This window comes from Bidens hawaiensis, unplaced genomic scaffold (assembly GCF_021521415.1).
Source record: "Bidens hawaiensis isolate Kalapana, Puna unplaced genomic scaffold, B.hawaiensis_p1.1 tig00000055_1, whole genome shotgun sequence".
NCBI lineage: Eukaryota > Viridiplantae > Streptophyta > Magnoliopsida > Asterales > Asteraceae > Bidens > Bidens hawaiensis.
In genome coordinates, this window is record NW_027491016.1 from 1426518 (window position 1) to 1441052 (window position 14535).

Here is a 14535-nt window from a genome sequence, read left to right on the forward strand (position 1 = left end):
TCATTCGTATTTTAACAAGATGGTCGAGAGTTTTACCTGAAATCTTATAATAATTCTTTTTCTTTGACGTGACGGGTTCAAATCTCACTCATCTACAATAAGGGTTAGGTTCAAATAAGAAGTTTGATTTTCCTAAGAAGGCTAGGAAGAAGGGTATTTTAGTCTAATACTTTAATATCAAAACCCACTTAAATTAATCTCAAAACCCACTTAAATTAATTTCAAAAACACACTTACATAAAACCCAATTACATCTTCACTTATCTCTTACAACCACCACCACTCCACCGCCCACCGCCACCACAACCGTCACCCACCGCCACTACCTCGCCGGAAAAGTCCGAAAAAACACAATGAAAAACACAATGGAAAAAAACACCCAATGATAAAAACACAATAAAAAACACAATTATATGACACAATGTAAATAACACAATGGAAAAAATACAATGAAAAATACTATTGTATAACACAATTTTATATAACACAATTCGGAAAAACACAATTTGTAGAAAACCCTATATAATTATCGGTGCGGTGAAGTTACAGGCTGTTTAATTATTATGGCCATGGAAGTTAAAAGTTCAGACGGGCTATTTTAGGTAATTATGAATGATCCTTTCGATTTCTTCCCTATATAATTATACAAGCAGCATCACTTTCAGTTTTAATCATACTCTTTTGATGAATTTTTAATTTGTTTGATTTAGTTGCATCCAGATCATGATCAAAAGCTTTTTGTGATCAACTTTGTTGAACAATCTTATGAGTTATAATTAGATTGCATATGGTGATATCTCACTTCAGTTTATTTGATTTGGTGCATTTGGGATGCATGGCCTCCACACTCAATTGTATTATTTTAATTAAACAGGTAGAGGTAGCTTCTGATCCAACTACATTCTAACAAATTGTACATTAGAATCATCTTAATCAGTTAATTGTTCTTATCCTTTTTTGCCTAAAATAGTGCAGAGTGAGAACGACCAATCTCTAAGTGATGTACCCCTGACCGCATTATGTTATGATGCGGAAGCACGGCACCTCATATATGGTGATCAAGGTGGAACATTAAGTAGATATACCATGTTACATTTTAATTTTAGTTGGATGATTTAATGTATATAACATATTGCGTTACAGGTTAGAATTTGCAAATTTTAGCTTGAGTCATATGCTTCAGAGAGCAGTTTTTTGTCCTTACAAGGTACTAACTTGCATATTGTTTACTCAAATATCAACTATAGATGATTACATAATAAGATATGTGTTATATAATCCTTCGCTTTTCATCACGTACACGTCTGATACGTTTAATTCAGTTTTAGTGATTTTTACCTTTAATCTGAGTTTTGGATTTTACTAATTTTTACGTTTAAGTGTTTCGTTTGTTGAGTTGTTTTTTATTTTAGCGATTTAGTTGGTATGGTTAGGGTTTTTAATAATTTCTTTAGTCAGGTAGTATTAATTTCTTCTAAGTTTAATCATCTCCGCATTACATGCGTACTCCCATCTGGTAGTATGAAATCAAGCTTGGGTCAATTCAATTCGTTTAATCAGGGTAGCGGCGCAGCTTGTTGTCCGCTTGCCTTCTGTTTCGATGTAAGCTGAATATAACGTACATTAAAATAAGTTTAAAAACTAGCCGTTATCAGGGTATTAAATTTCTACATGATGAAGTAGGAATGAGCTCGGTACCGTACCGGTACCGGTACCGAAAATCCCGATCCCGAAAATCTCAAATTTTTGGTACCGGTACCGAAATGTTCGGTTCAGTACCGGTACCGGGATTTAAGGTAAAATTCGGGAAATACCGGTACCGTACCGGTCCAGAAAACTCAAAACCTTGGTACCGGTACCAATCGCTACCGTACCGATTTTTGCTCATCCCTATAATAAAGTGCCAATTCATGCAATCTGTAACAGTCAAGTTTGATTTAATTTGTGGCTGCATTCGACTTTGATTTCATTGGTGGTCAATCAATTTTCAATAATGTTTTTTATCAATTGAACTAACAGATGCAGATTAAATTATCATTTTTAGTCAAGTGAAATAATTTGAAATAATTGGTGTTACTTTATGTGTTTAATGTGCATGAGTGGTAGGTTTTACTGGATGAATCTTCATCTGATATGACTCAATGGGTTGCTGGATTTATAGGTTTGGCTTTTATAATGACCCAACAGTTGACTTTTACTCACATTTCACACAAAGTTGTCCTTATCCGCCATGTTTTTACTATTTTCTTAAGTATTGCAACTTTAAACAGTGTTGGCCTGTAAACACATCGAACACCGATTTTGTTTAAAAAATGAGCGAACATGAACAAAACTTTTTGTTCATTTAGCTAAATGAATGAATGGGTGAGTTGTAACAAATCGACGAGCGAGTCAAATGAGTTGAATCTATTTTTAATAACTAAAACTTCTTAAATCATTTTTATACTAAAAGATTGATTATTATTGTCTTTTTGGTTATTATAATTCTTTGCATATCTTTTGAAACCAAGAACTTACTTAATATGTTAACATACATATCAGTGAATATATAAATTTGTAGATGTTATAATTTGATTTAACTTATACGGGTGGCATATAAAGTTCTCATTAGTTATCAACTTATATCATTAGTAAAGTTCTTCTTTGAGTCTGTTAGTAAATTTTTAATCTAAAATAAGTATTGTGAATTAACTGAAAAAAATTCACTACTGACTATTTGTAGTATTGGCAGCATGAATGATTGCTGGATGAATAATATTGGTGGACAATGATCTTTAAACAAATCATTCCCAGGTTATGTACCTTTATATATATACACACACACACACACACACACACACATATATATATATATATTTGATAATATTATGATTATTGTTTGAGTATGTTCTTTTATATAAACTGTTTGTAAATACCTGAAACATGGATTCATTGCACTGCTAACATATGGGAAAGGAGAAGGTTGTGTATAGTTAGCAAAAGAAACGAACGTGCATAACCCCTTACGATACTCTTTTCCGGCATGTATGCCATAAATAGTAACAACCCGTTTTGAACCGGGCGCAATTCCCCTTAATCTATGTGGTCCGTAAACAAATGAATGATTTAAAAAAAAACCCATTTTGACGTGAAATTGCTTGTCCTCTTCTCATTCACAATTCCCTTTATATAATTACAATTGATATCTTCTATAGTTGAGATATGATCTCAATAATAAATGCCAAATATATGGAAATCACGTAACTAATTACAAGATACGATATAGTTCCTATTAATATGCTCGCATAATAAGTCATGATTGCAGCAACCCAAGGTGTATAGATTTTACATGTTGGATCAGCTCAGCTATCTGCATGTTACACTATGTAGCTGGAACATTTTCATTTGGAGTGGATCACAGTCAAGTTTATTCGTTTATACAACCCATGTAGTATAAATCAACATTCCATCTTTACTTAATCGTCTATATAGTATTTGGTTTTGTAAATTGTAAATGTAGTGTTGGTCGATAAATTACAAATGTAAAATATTCAAATATAATATTACGTGTTTATTTATTATTAGAATTTCTGTACTCCAAAATTTTTTTGTACTAAGTCCACTGTAATGTACGGGTTTATAACCTACTATATCATATTCAAACTAAAAAAAGTGTTACTTTACTACTACTACTCTGGTGACAAATAAAGGTTTTAGTCAGCCAATAGTTTCCCACACAACTTCCACGTGTCAGTCTACAATTGGTTAATCATACGTGTAACAACACTCCAAAAAACACAAAATCTGATAAGAGTTTTAGTTCTCAGACGATGAACAAATTGATGAAGAAGATGATATCCTCCATGGATTTACTGGCTTGGAGAGGCTTCGGTTACACTCTCTTCATTCTCCACTTTGTCAACTCCTTCTTCTTCAACCCCTTGTTTCTGCCCTAGGTATTATTATTATTATTATTATTATTATTATTATTTCAATTTGATTAGATCACAATTAGACTTATGATGTCTTTTGATTTGTAGATTCTGGGTATTGTATTTAATTTGATCTGATTTTGTTGGTTTTAGGGATCTAAAATTCTGGAATTAGAGTATTATTGTTGCTATTAATTTTTTTACTTTGTTTTGTTAGGTTTTTGAAGTTATGATATTGGTTTCTTGTTTGTCTAAATTTAGGTTTACACTGAAAAAATGTTTTTTTTTTTTTGTTACAAAGTTGTGTTTTGAGATTTGAAAGAAACATTTAGTTTGAATTTATGTTAAAGTAATTATTTTTTTTGCTGGAATGAGGCTTGAATTGTTAATAATTTTATTAATTTCATTTTGGGTTTGTGGTTATGGCATTTAGGGTTATGCTCTAGACAATGGGCATATGGCAGGTATCTTGATAAAACAATCAAGTTAATGATTTTTAATGTTTTTAAATCCTCTAAAGAAATATGAAGTATAGTTATTCAATTAGGCGATAATCTTGTTTCTGAAAACTTGTATCTATCCCTCAGAATAATGTATAATGCCTGAAAACCAAACCGTATTCGTAATAGGAAAAAAACGAGCCAGATTGTATATTTAGTTTTCGGTTTGGATCCTAATCGTATCCGAATTGTGATTTCGGTTCGGTTTTCCTTTTGGTCCAAAAAAGAATTTAGAACCGAAGAAACCGATATATGAGCCGATGAACGCTCCTATAAATAATGCCCTTCATCCCCTTAGGTTTTGTGAGTTTAAAGATAGTGGTTGAGCTGCTTGAGTTGACTTTTTATCGGCTTTCATACGTGTTTTGTCTGGTTTTTGGTTGTTTTACTGGAAGTATGCATTGAAGATTGTTCGTATGCTTATGGTCATGCAGATGGAAAATCTGGTGATACTGCTGAATTGTTTGAAAGAGTTTCACAGAGTGTAAAGGTGAAGCGTTACAGTGAGGCACTTAATGATCTTAACGATGCCATAGAAGCCGACCCGTCACTTTCAGAAGCATATTGGCGCCGAGCTTCGGTTCTTCGTGACTTATGCAGGTTCTTTGTTAACCTTTCAGTAAATTATATAGTATTTTTGTCACATTGATCACTAAACTATTATTAAGGAAAGCGAAATCTAAACATAGTTAGTTAACTACACATAGTTCCTGATTAGAAACTTATGTTATTCAGGTGGTTTTTGGCTAATGTAGATATGAGGAATCCGAGAAGAGTTACAACAAGTTTCTTGAAATGAAACCTGGAAATTCAGTTGTTGAAAAGGAGCTTTCACAGTTGCATCAAGCCCGAAGTGCTTTAGATTCGGCTAATAACCTCTTTGATTCAGGCGATTATACAAAAGCTTTGGATTTCATAGAGAAAGTGGTTCTTATTTTCTCTCCTGCATGCTCACAAGTACATTCTAAACCAACTGTTTCAACTTATTTCTGTTTTCTGTGTTTCTTTATATTCACACGTTGAATGTTTCATCATATTCAATATTTTGTTCAAATTTCAGGCTAAGATACTAAAAGTGAAGTTATTATTAGCTACTAAAGATTATTCAGGAGCCATTTCAGAAGCGGGATTTATACTTAAGGAAAACGAGGATGATCTAGACGCGTTGTTGCTTCGTGGACGTTGCATATTATTATTTAGCTGATCATGATGTTGCTATCAGGTTTTATTTGCTACCCTTTTTATTATTTCTTTTAGAAAGCCTAGTATAAATTGATTTTGGAAATACTTAGTAGTTAATAAGTTAATTTATATCTCAGGCATTACCAGAAAGGGCTCCGTTCGGATCCAGAGCACAGTGAACTGAAGAAAGCATATTTTGGATTAAAGAATTTACTGAAAAAGACTAAAAATGTAAATTTGCTTGAGTTGACTTTTTAAGTCTTTGGCTTTTAGTTAAGAAGTCAAAACTTGACCTTTTTATGCAGGCTGAAGAGAATGAAAAGAAGGGGAAGCTGCGTGTTGCGGTTGAGGATTACAAGGCAGCCCTTGCTTTAGACCCTGACCACGTGGCACATAACGTGCATCTTCATTTTGGATTATGTAAGCTTTTAGTCAAACTTGGTAGAGGGAAAGATGCCCTGGATTCTTGCACAGAAGTTCTCACCATCGATGAAGAACATACAGAAGCTTTGGTTCAGGTTTTTAATGTCACATTAAATTCAAGATTATAAAAAACTTTTAAATGTTTTATTATAGCTTATTTGAATTTATTTCTCAGAGGGGTGAAGCTAAATTATTGTTAGAAGATTTTGAAGGAGCTGTTGCAGATATCAAAGCAGCTGCAGAAAAATCCCCTCAGGTGATTTGAACTCGATTATAATATTAATATCCCGTGTGTTCATGTGTATCTGATTATTGAAATTACAACTTTTGTAGGATATGAGCATTCGGGAGTCACTTATGAAGGCTGAAAAGGCTTTGAAATTAAGTCAAAGAAAAGATTGGTACAAGATTTTGGGCGTGTCAAAAACTGCATCGATATCAGAGATAAAACGGGCCTATAAAAAGCTTGCTTTACAATGGCACCCGGATAAAAATGTTGACAATAGAGAAGAAGCAGAGAACAAATTCAGAGAAATAGCTGCTGCATATGAGGTTCTTTTTTATCTTTTCGGTTCAAAACGGTGTTTCTGTTACGGGTCAAAATGGGTTGGATTGACCAGATTTTAATTTAAATTTAAATTTCAATTTCAGATTCTTGGAGATGATGACAAGCGTACAAAGTATGATCATGGTGAAGATATTGAGGAGGGCATGAATATGGGTGGCGGCGGTGGGTTTAACCCGTTTGGTGCAGGCGGTTTTGGTGGCGGCGGTGGTTATACGTTTCATTTTGAAGGCAATTTTCCTGGTGGTGGTGGATTTGGTGGTTTCCACATGTAAGTTATGAGGTTTGTACTTGTGTTGACCAGGTCAACCGTCCCGACTAACTTTAGCAGAAGGTTTTAGGTATTTTATTTTTCGGTTACTCGAGTTTAAATTGTTATGATTAATGATTCACTTGTTTCTTTGATAAGGTATGCAATTGGTAAAACATTTTTGCTGTGATGTTATACGGAAAACATTTTATGTGTTATAGATGTTCATGGTTATTACCAAAATGCCCTTCTTTTTGCACAAAATTACATTTTGGAATGACTGCATATTATTGCATATTTGCATATATACTGTGGGTTCAAACTATTTCTACTTATGGGTCAGGTTGTTGACCAGGTTCCCGAGTTTGGCTTCCGTGATGTGGCTGAACCATCTCGGCTGAACCACCTTGTTGAGGCTCATCTTGTGGTGCATGAGCCGGTTCTGTTGACTCTTGATGTTGGTTTGACCAATTATGCCATCTTCTTCTCCATTTCAAAAATTCATATATAATAGAAGTAAAGCACATTGCACCACCGAATCCCGCAAATGTAGCAGGCAAAACCGATAGTAGCCCTGTCACCTTAAGCTGTAAATTACACACTGGTTCTCAGTTTTCAGCGAGTTTGACTTCAAAAGTCAATCATGGACTATTACCTTTGAGTAGAATACGTGTGCAAAACCAACGACTAGAACGTACTGAACCGAAGCGTAAATCCACGCGTACCGTCTCTTCACTAAACATAATTGGTAGAACAATTCAACAAGTTAACGAATTCATTCATTATATCATTATATTAAGTGAAACTGATGAAAATTGAAAACAGTTAAATACCCATTGTTGTTGATGTCATTGATGCAAGTAGCCCCAAAATGCAAGAAAAAGGCAGAGATATAGCAATTGCACCAGAACCCATTTTGCTTACCTTCAACAAAACAAATCAACATGAGTGTAAAATGTAAATCCAAGCTGATCTTAAAAAAGATTCAAACTTTAAGATTCTTGACAAACCAAAAGCTGTTCCAAGAAACAAAAGTATGCGAGCGTGCTAACGATCACAAGAACCGGTACATCTTGCCATACCCTGATAAAAATATATAAGAAAGATATAGTTATTATATCTTCACAAGCAAATATTCAAATGTATTTTATGTACATACATGTTAACTACCTGTATCTAGGAACTTCAAACAGATGCAAAGCTCCGTTTGCACGAAGAATTCGGCTTTGAGATCTTGAAATTCTTAAAAGGGTAACAGGCAAGTTCTTGACTTCTTGCTTGCAAACTTCACAGGTTTTGTTTCCTTTAATACTAAACCACTTACCACTTTATGGCACAATCTTGGTGGGCCAGGGCTAACTCTCCTTTGCAACTACACTCCATTTTGAGAGTATCATCAGCACCTTCCCTTAATTCAACCAAACATATTCTACAAACAGCTTCTTGTTCTTCAATGTCTTCACCCTCTTCTTCTTCATCATCAGTTCCATCTGAATGTTTGCATTGGTTGTTTAAATTTTAAAACAAGAAACTGTGCGTGTGTGTGGGAAAATAAGGCATAAAAGGCCCAAACTTAAAAAGGACGTAACTTGGGCTATGAGTGGAGTTACAGTCTTACAGGGCCCATTACCAAGTGGCAGAAAGGTCTCAACGAGTCGGACCTTGCTGTCAGTCCAAAAATCCATCATCTAGGGCGCTCCGTTTTTCCCAATTTTTGTAATCGTAAAATCTTTCCTTATTTAGATTCACGCGTCATAAAAGGTCTTATATTCTTATATCACTATCCAATAGGTGATTATGTAATTTCAAAATTTTGCCAAATTTAGAACTCACCTACAAAGGGTAACTTTTGTAATCGTTTTAGACATTTAGAATATGATCAACTTTTCAGAATTATTTTTCTCTGTCGTTTTCTTGCTTTCGCTTTGCGTTAGCGCGTGTGTGTATTATACATGATTATTCATTTAGGATATATTTAGGATATCAGAAATTACCAGCATTCCTTGCAGGATTCACATTAATGGTGGGACGAGTTCCTTGTGCAGCTTTTGGTGTCGTTGGAACGATGCGAAATACACCATCTTTAACCAAATCAGGAACCGAACGTGAACGATGCATAGGATGTTGAATCCAGTCTTTCTATAAAAAGATGATATTATAAGTTAATAAATGTGAGTCATGATCTTATAAAATCTTGAATAGATATGTATTAATATTTACTTCAGTTGTGTTTCTAGCATGCATAGACTCTGGTGTCGAGTGAGCGATTGGAGTTACGGGTAAAGATGATGCTGTTTTTGATTTGGGTGCAAATAGTTTTGTTAAAGATAATGATCTTGACATTTTAGCCTTCATTTTAATATCTGAAGGTGAGTCCCCGAGTGCTAAACTTGCAGGCTTTTCGATCTCTGAAATTGTGCTCTTGAGTTTGAAACTAAATTTAGGAACTAGGCTTTTGATTGATGATATTCCTCTTGATGATGATGGACTTGATGGCGATTCAGCAAATTTTGCACATGTGTATGTAGGGCTGCATAATGGCGAAAAATTTACTCTTTTTGGTGTTTGTTGTGGTGTTAACGGTGTGTTTATTCTTGCATCATTTTTGGTAGATGTATCAAATGTTGTCTCTGGTATCTCCAAGGTCAGGTGTTGACTGGTTGTGTTGACTTCAGTGATTTCACTTGTTGTAACTTCACTTATTTCACTAGCTTGTTCAATCTAGCATATGCCAATAACCAGATGAATATGGATTATGGAGTATGAAAAAAAGTATCATGTTTGACTTTCAAAAGTCTACTGTACACCCTTTTGTTTTTGGGTGTTGCCAGACAAAGTACCACTCCCAAAAGTATAGATCAATATGTGTGTCACATCATAAGGGTCGTATGATGTTAAATCGAGTTTGCACACCGGAATTTGTCACATCATACAGCTGTAAGATAGGCCAAAAATGATCATATGGCCCGCATGACTTTGTTAGTTGTCACATAAATCATTTCTTTGTAAGTTAAAAACATTGTATGGGTCGTACGATTTGCCCTTCGTACGACCCATACGATCATTTTGCGTGTGTTGTTTTTTTTTTCTGTCAAATAACTCGCAAGACATGTCAATAATATCAAGATAGTGTGATATATCTCTAGCCTTATTTTTGCAACAAGGTTTACAATTCTTATCTATATCATGTCACAAGCCCATGGAATTTTGTGTAATGACACAATCTTTAATATAATAATGGTAAGTGCAAGAAAGTTCAAGACTTCTGTTAAATCTCCAAAAGATCACATAAATATATAATATAGAACACCAATTTCCAAGAAACATATGAGGAGGTTGCACAACACAAATTCCAAGATTTCAGGTACCATTGTGAGTGCTATATGGGCCCCACCACATTGTACATACGCAGCAAGTAATTTTACAAAAAATAGGATGAAAAAAAATTCCAAAGAATAAAAAGCTACCCAGATCATATAATTCAATTTCATGAACATGGTAAGTGATATTCTTCAAAGATCTAAAAACCCCTATTATAAAAATTAAATCTTGCAGAAAGACAATTTTTAGGATGATTTTGCAAAATCAAGAAAATATAAAAAAAGAAAAAAGCTTAATTTACAAGAAAAAGATGCTATCTTTGAGTAAATTTTGGAAGAAAATAAAAACTCCAAGATTACTGGTGAAGAGGTAGGTCCCAGCAGAGACCAGTTGGTCCCGCAAGACTCACCTTGAACAGGTACGTCTGCGTAAAGGCCATCTGCTCCCGCAGGACCCACCATGCTCATAGAATCTTACGCGCAGTACGCAAGCTGTACACGCAGGGAAAGCCTCCCAATGGTGAAGTACCCCGCCTGTTCCCGCAGTTGCGGATACAAGCCATCAGGGAAGGCTACCCGCAGACAGCAGAGCTACACGCACAAGACACTAGCTACTTCAGCAGTCACGTGAAGGAATGAGCAAGGCGGGAACAATCCCGCCCAAATGAGCCAGTCTGATTCTGAAAGATCTTTTGTACCATACCTACCAAGGTATGGATAGGACAGACGATCTGACCAGAACAGCCCATGAGCCAATCACAGGGTGACAGCTCACAGACAACAGTGCGAGGAGGAGCACCCTCTAGTACTGTTTGTCACTATTAGCCGCTGCCTACTCACCAACCCTTACTGTGGAGCATGCGCAGCCTACAGTTGGTGGAATAGTGTTACTGTTGGCCGTAACCTATTCACCAACCAGCATGGCCTGCGTACAATCCACAGTAAGTGGGACGTGCATAGTCTACAGTTGGTGGAATAGTGCAGCCGACTTTGTTACTGTTGGCCGTAACCTACCCACCAACCAGTATGGCCTGTGCGTAATCTACTGTTGGTTGAACAGGAATACTATTCAGCCGGCTGTACCTTCTAGAAAACCTACCTTCGGCTATAAATACTCCAACATCTTGGAATGGTAAGATCATCTGCTATCCAGTTATCTAGCAATCTCTTAATATACACTTATATTCAGAGCAACCTAGTCTGATTCTCACGCCGGAGGGTGGTCACAAGGAGGAACCCCCCCCCCCCCTTCTCAGTGACGAGCTTACGGTGTTTGTTTTGCAGGTCTCCTGAAGAACAGCCTTCTCAGCTAGACCTCATTCGTGGGAAACATTACTTAACCCCCAGATTATCTATAATCTGTACCGGGTCACTTAGTGTTTCTTCATTGGCGCCATCCGTGCATAAAAGCTAGAACTATTTTAGTTTTCACAATTTCTGAAGAAATGGTTAACGTTACTCCGGTCCAAAGGCCCGTAACTGATCAAGAAACCCCGGTAACCACCCCAGCAACTGGGGGGAACACCGGCGGTTATACAATCCTTACGAACACTACCCCGACTACCCAAGCCGGGGCAAGTGGAGTAAATATTCCATTGGGGTTCACCGATACCCAACTGGAAAAACGAACGAAGGTCCCTCGCCAAACACTAGATCAAGTGAAGGCGTGGGCCGAAGCACGGCAAAGAGAATTCCAAGCCGAATTGGATGAACGCTTGCGTTCAGCTCAACAGGCTGACGAATTCACCAGTACTCGCCAACACCTCAATATGAGCAGTGACTGCGAGTACTCAGAAGACGAGTTGGAGTCTGATACCGACGCGAACCCTCGCCATAAGGCGAAAGGGAAGCGTAAGGACACGGACGTCCAACTAAAAAGGAATTTTGGGGAAGCTTTTAAACCAATCGCGGAGAGAAACCCGCGTGACTTCTCCAAAACCTTTAGACCAACTGCTACAAATGCAGGAAGGTCAAAATTCGCAAGAGACATTGCGGAGGCAATCGCCCCGAGAAGTGCCAAACAAATGTCAAACATTGGCACTTATGATGGTCTATCCGACCCAGACGACCATCGCGGGGGCTACCGTCAGCAACTGGACGGAACCCACGTGGTGCTACATGTTCCAGATGACTCTGGTCGGAGCAGCCAGGGCATGGTTCGATCGTTTACCGATCCACCACATATATGACTGGGCGGACTTTCAGAACAAGTTCAGCCAGCACTTCAGCCAACAGAGGAAGTACACTGAAGAGCAGTGGACGATCCTCAACTGCGTGAGAGAGGAGGATGAATCTTTACTAGACTTCATCACTCGCTTCAACTCCAAAAAGCTTAGTCTCGGCAACATAAGTGAGGATCTGGTTCGCGCCGCCTTCATCCAAGGCGCCGAATACCCAGAACTTATCCGCACGTTGACGGGTAAGGATGGCATGCCATCCACATGGGATGCCATCATGACGGCAGCAAAGCGCTTTGCCGAGACGGAAAAGCAACTGGGAAGGGACCTTCCCCAGAGTACGCACCTCTACACGCAGAGGACAAGAGAGAACAATGTCCGGATCGCCCGGCAGAACAAAAAGAGGAGGCTAGGTATTTGGCAGTCAAGGGTAAACTTTGACACCTCATCCAGCTCTCGCCCTCTTGTTGGCGGAAGGGACAACACACACCCTTCAAATCGAAAACACCGGTGGACGCCACTCACAAAGAGCGTCACGGAGATATTTGCCACGGAAAAATTGCCATGGCCCAAAGCCCCATCGATCCGGCAGAAACCTAATGCGGATCAAAGCAAATCCTGTGATTTCCACGGGACAAAGGGTCATGGTACTGAAGAGTGCACATCCTTGAAGGATATTATTGAAACATTTGTTAAGGATGGAAGGCTTGCACATCTCGTGGCATCGATCAGGAAGGGAGGAAGGAATGACAACCGGTACAGAGGTAACGGACGAAAGCCCGTCGACATCAGCATCAACATGGTTCATGGCAAGGTCAGAGGAAGAAAAAGACGGGTGATAGAACCATGCGCGTGGAAGGAAGCTGAGGTGCGCTTCCCGCGAGTGCCAGGAGGCCCCAGCAAAGAAGGCCCCATCGTCATCAGAAGCCAGCTGGGGCACTACATCACCTCCCGCACTCTTGCTGACAACGGCGCTTCGTCGACAGTGATGTACAGGCAGTTCTTTGATAAGCTGGATGATGAAGACAAGGAACGCTTGGAAACGGTCTACGCTTCAATGGAAGGGTTTGATGGCAGTACAGAAACACCCCTGGGTATCCTATCTTTCCCCGTTACTCTTACTGATGGGAATCATTCACGCACAGAAGACGTGGATTTTGTCGTAATGAAAAAGCCACACCACACATACGACATCCTATTCGGAAGAGATGGGATGGCAAGATTCAACGCCGTGGTATCTTCAGTCCACGGCATGATGGGATGGCCAACAGCTGAGGGTGTAGCAATGATCTCTGGCATTCCCCAGGTATGCATTGCATCTGTCTCATCTAAACCCAAACCGAAGAAGGCTAAACCAACCGTCACTGAACCGGAAAAATGGGCCTTCAATGGCAAATACCCCGACCAGGCCGTTACCATTGGACCAACAATTGTTAATCCCACCCGCACCTTACTCAAGCGCTTACTGCAGAAAAACGCTGACATCTTTGCGTGGACACCAGCTGACATGACTGGTGTACCCCGAAGTAAGGCGGAGCATAAGCTCAAATGCGATCCGGCTGTTACGCCAATCGTACAAAAGCGCAGGGTAATGGGGCCTGAACAAACTAACGCGTGTAGAACCCAAGTCAAGGAACTCCTTGACGCAGGCATCGTACGCGTTAGTAGATATCAAACATGGGTTGCAAATCCCGTAATGGTACCGAAGAATGACAAACAATGGCGCATGTGCATAGATTTCAAAGATTTGAACAAAGCATGCCCCAAAGATTGTTATCCGTTACCAGAAATTGATCTCAAAGTGGATTCGTTGGCGCCATTTCGCCTTAAATGCTTCTTGGATGCGTATAAGGGGTACCACCAAATCCACATGGCCATTGATGACCAGGACAAAACCGCATTTCGGACGCCCGATGGTACATTTTGTTATAAAATGATGCCATTCGGACTTAAGAATGCAGGGTCCACGTACCAACGACTAATGGACAAAGAGTTTCATGCCCAAATCGGGAGAAACTTGGAAGTCTATATGGATGATTTGGTCATCAAAAGCCTCGAGCCTGAGGCGATGTTGAAAGACATTGAAGAAACTTTCAACACGCTCCGAAAGATAAACATGAAGCTCAACCCGAGCAAGTGTTCATTTGGGATGGAAGAAGGGAAGTTCTTGGGAGTCATTGTTACTAAAGATGGCTTTAGAGCGAACC

General features: G+C 38.5%; 2 pseudogenes across 2 annotated transcripts; one reads left to right on the forward strand and one right to left on the reverse strand.

The window, feature by feature from the left end:
• Positions 1 to 3809: 3809 nt before the first annotated feature.
• On the forward strand, positions 3810 to 6925 carry LOC143631701 (dnaJ protein P58IPK homolog; annotated as a pseudogene). Its single transcript, XR_013153421.1, has 9 exons — positions 3810 to 3935; positions 4846 to 5011; positions 5167 to 5368; positions 5472 to 5633; positions 5731 to 5824; positions 5899 to 6111; positions 6192 to 6272; positions 6350 to 6568; positions 6668 to 6925. The product of XR_013153421.1 is annotated as a dnaJ protein P58IPK homolog (transcript).
• Positions 6926 to 7163: 238 nt separating this feature from the next.
• Positions 7164 to 8516, reverse strand: LOC143621768 (uncharacterized; annotated as a pseudogene). Its single transcript, XR_013151600.1, has 6 exons — positions 8450 to 8516; positions 8002 to 8321; positions 7842 to 7914; positions 7665 to 7755; positions 7487 to 7566; positions 7164 to 7418 (listed from the first exon to the last, which is right to left on the reverse strand). The product of XR_013151600.1 is annotated as an uncharacterized LOC143621768 (transcript).
• Between the last annotated feature and the right edge of the window lie 6019 nt (positions 8517 to 14535).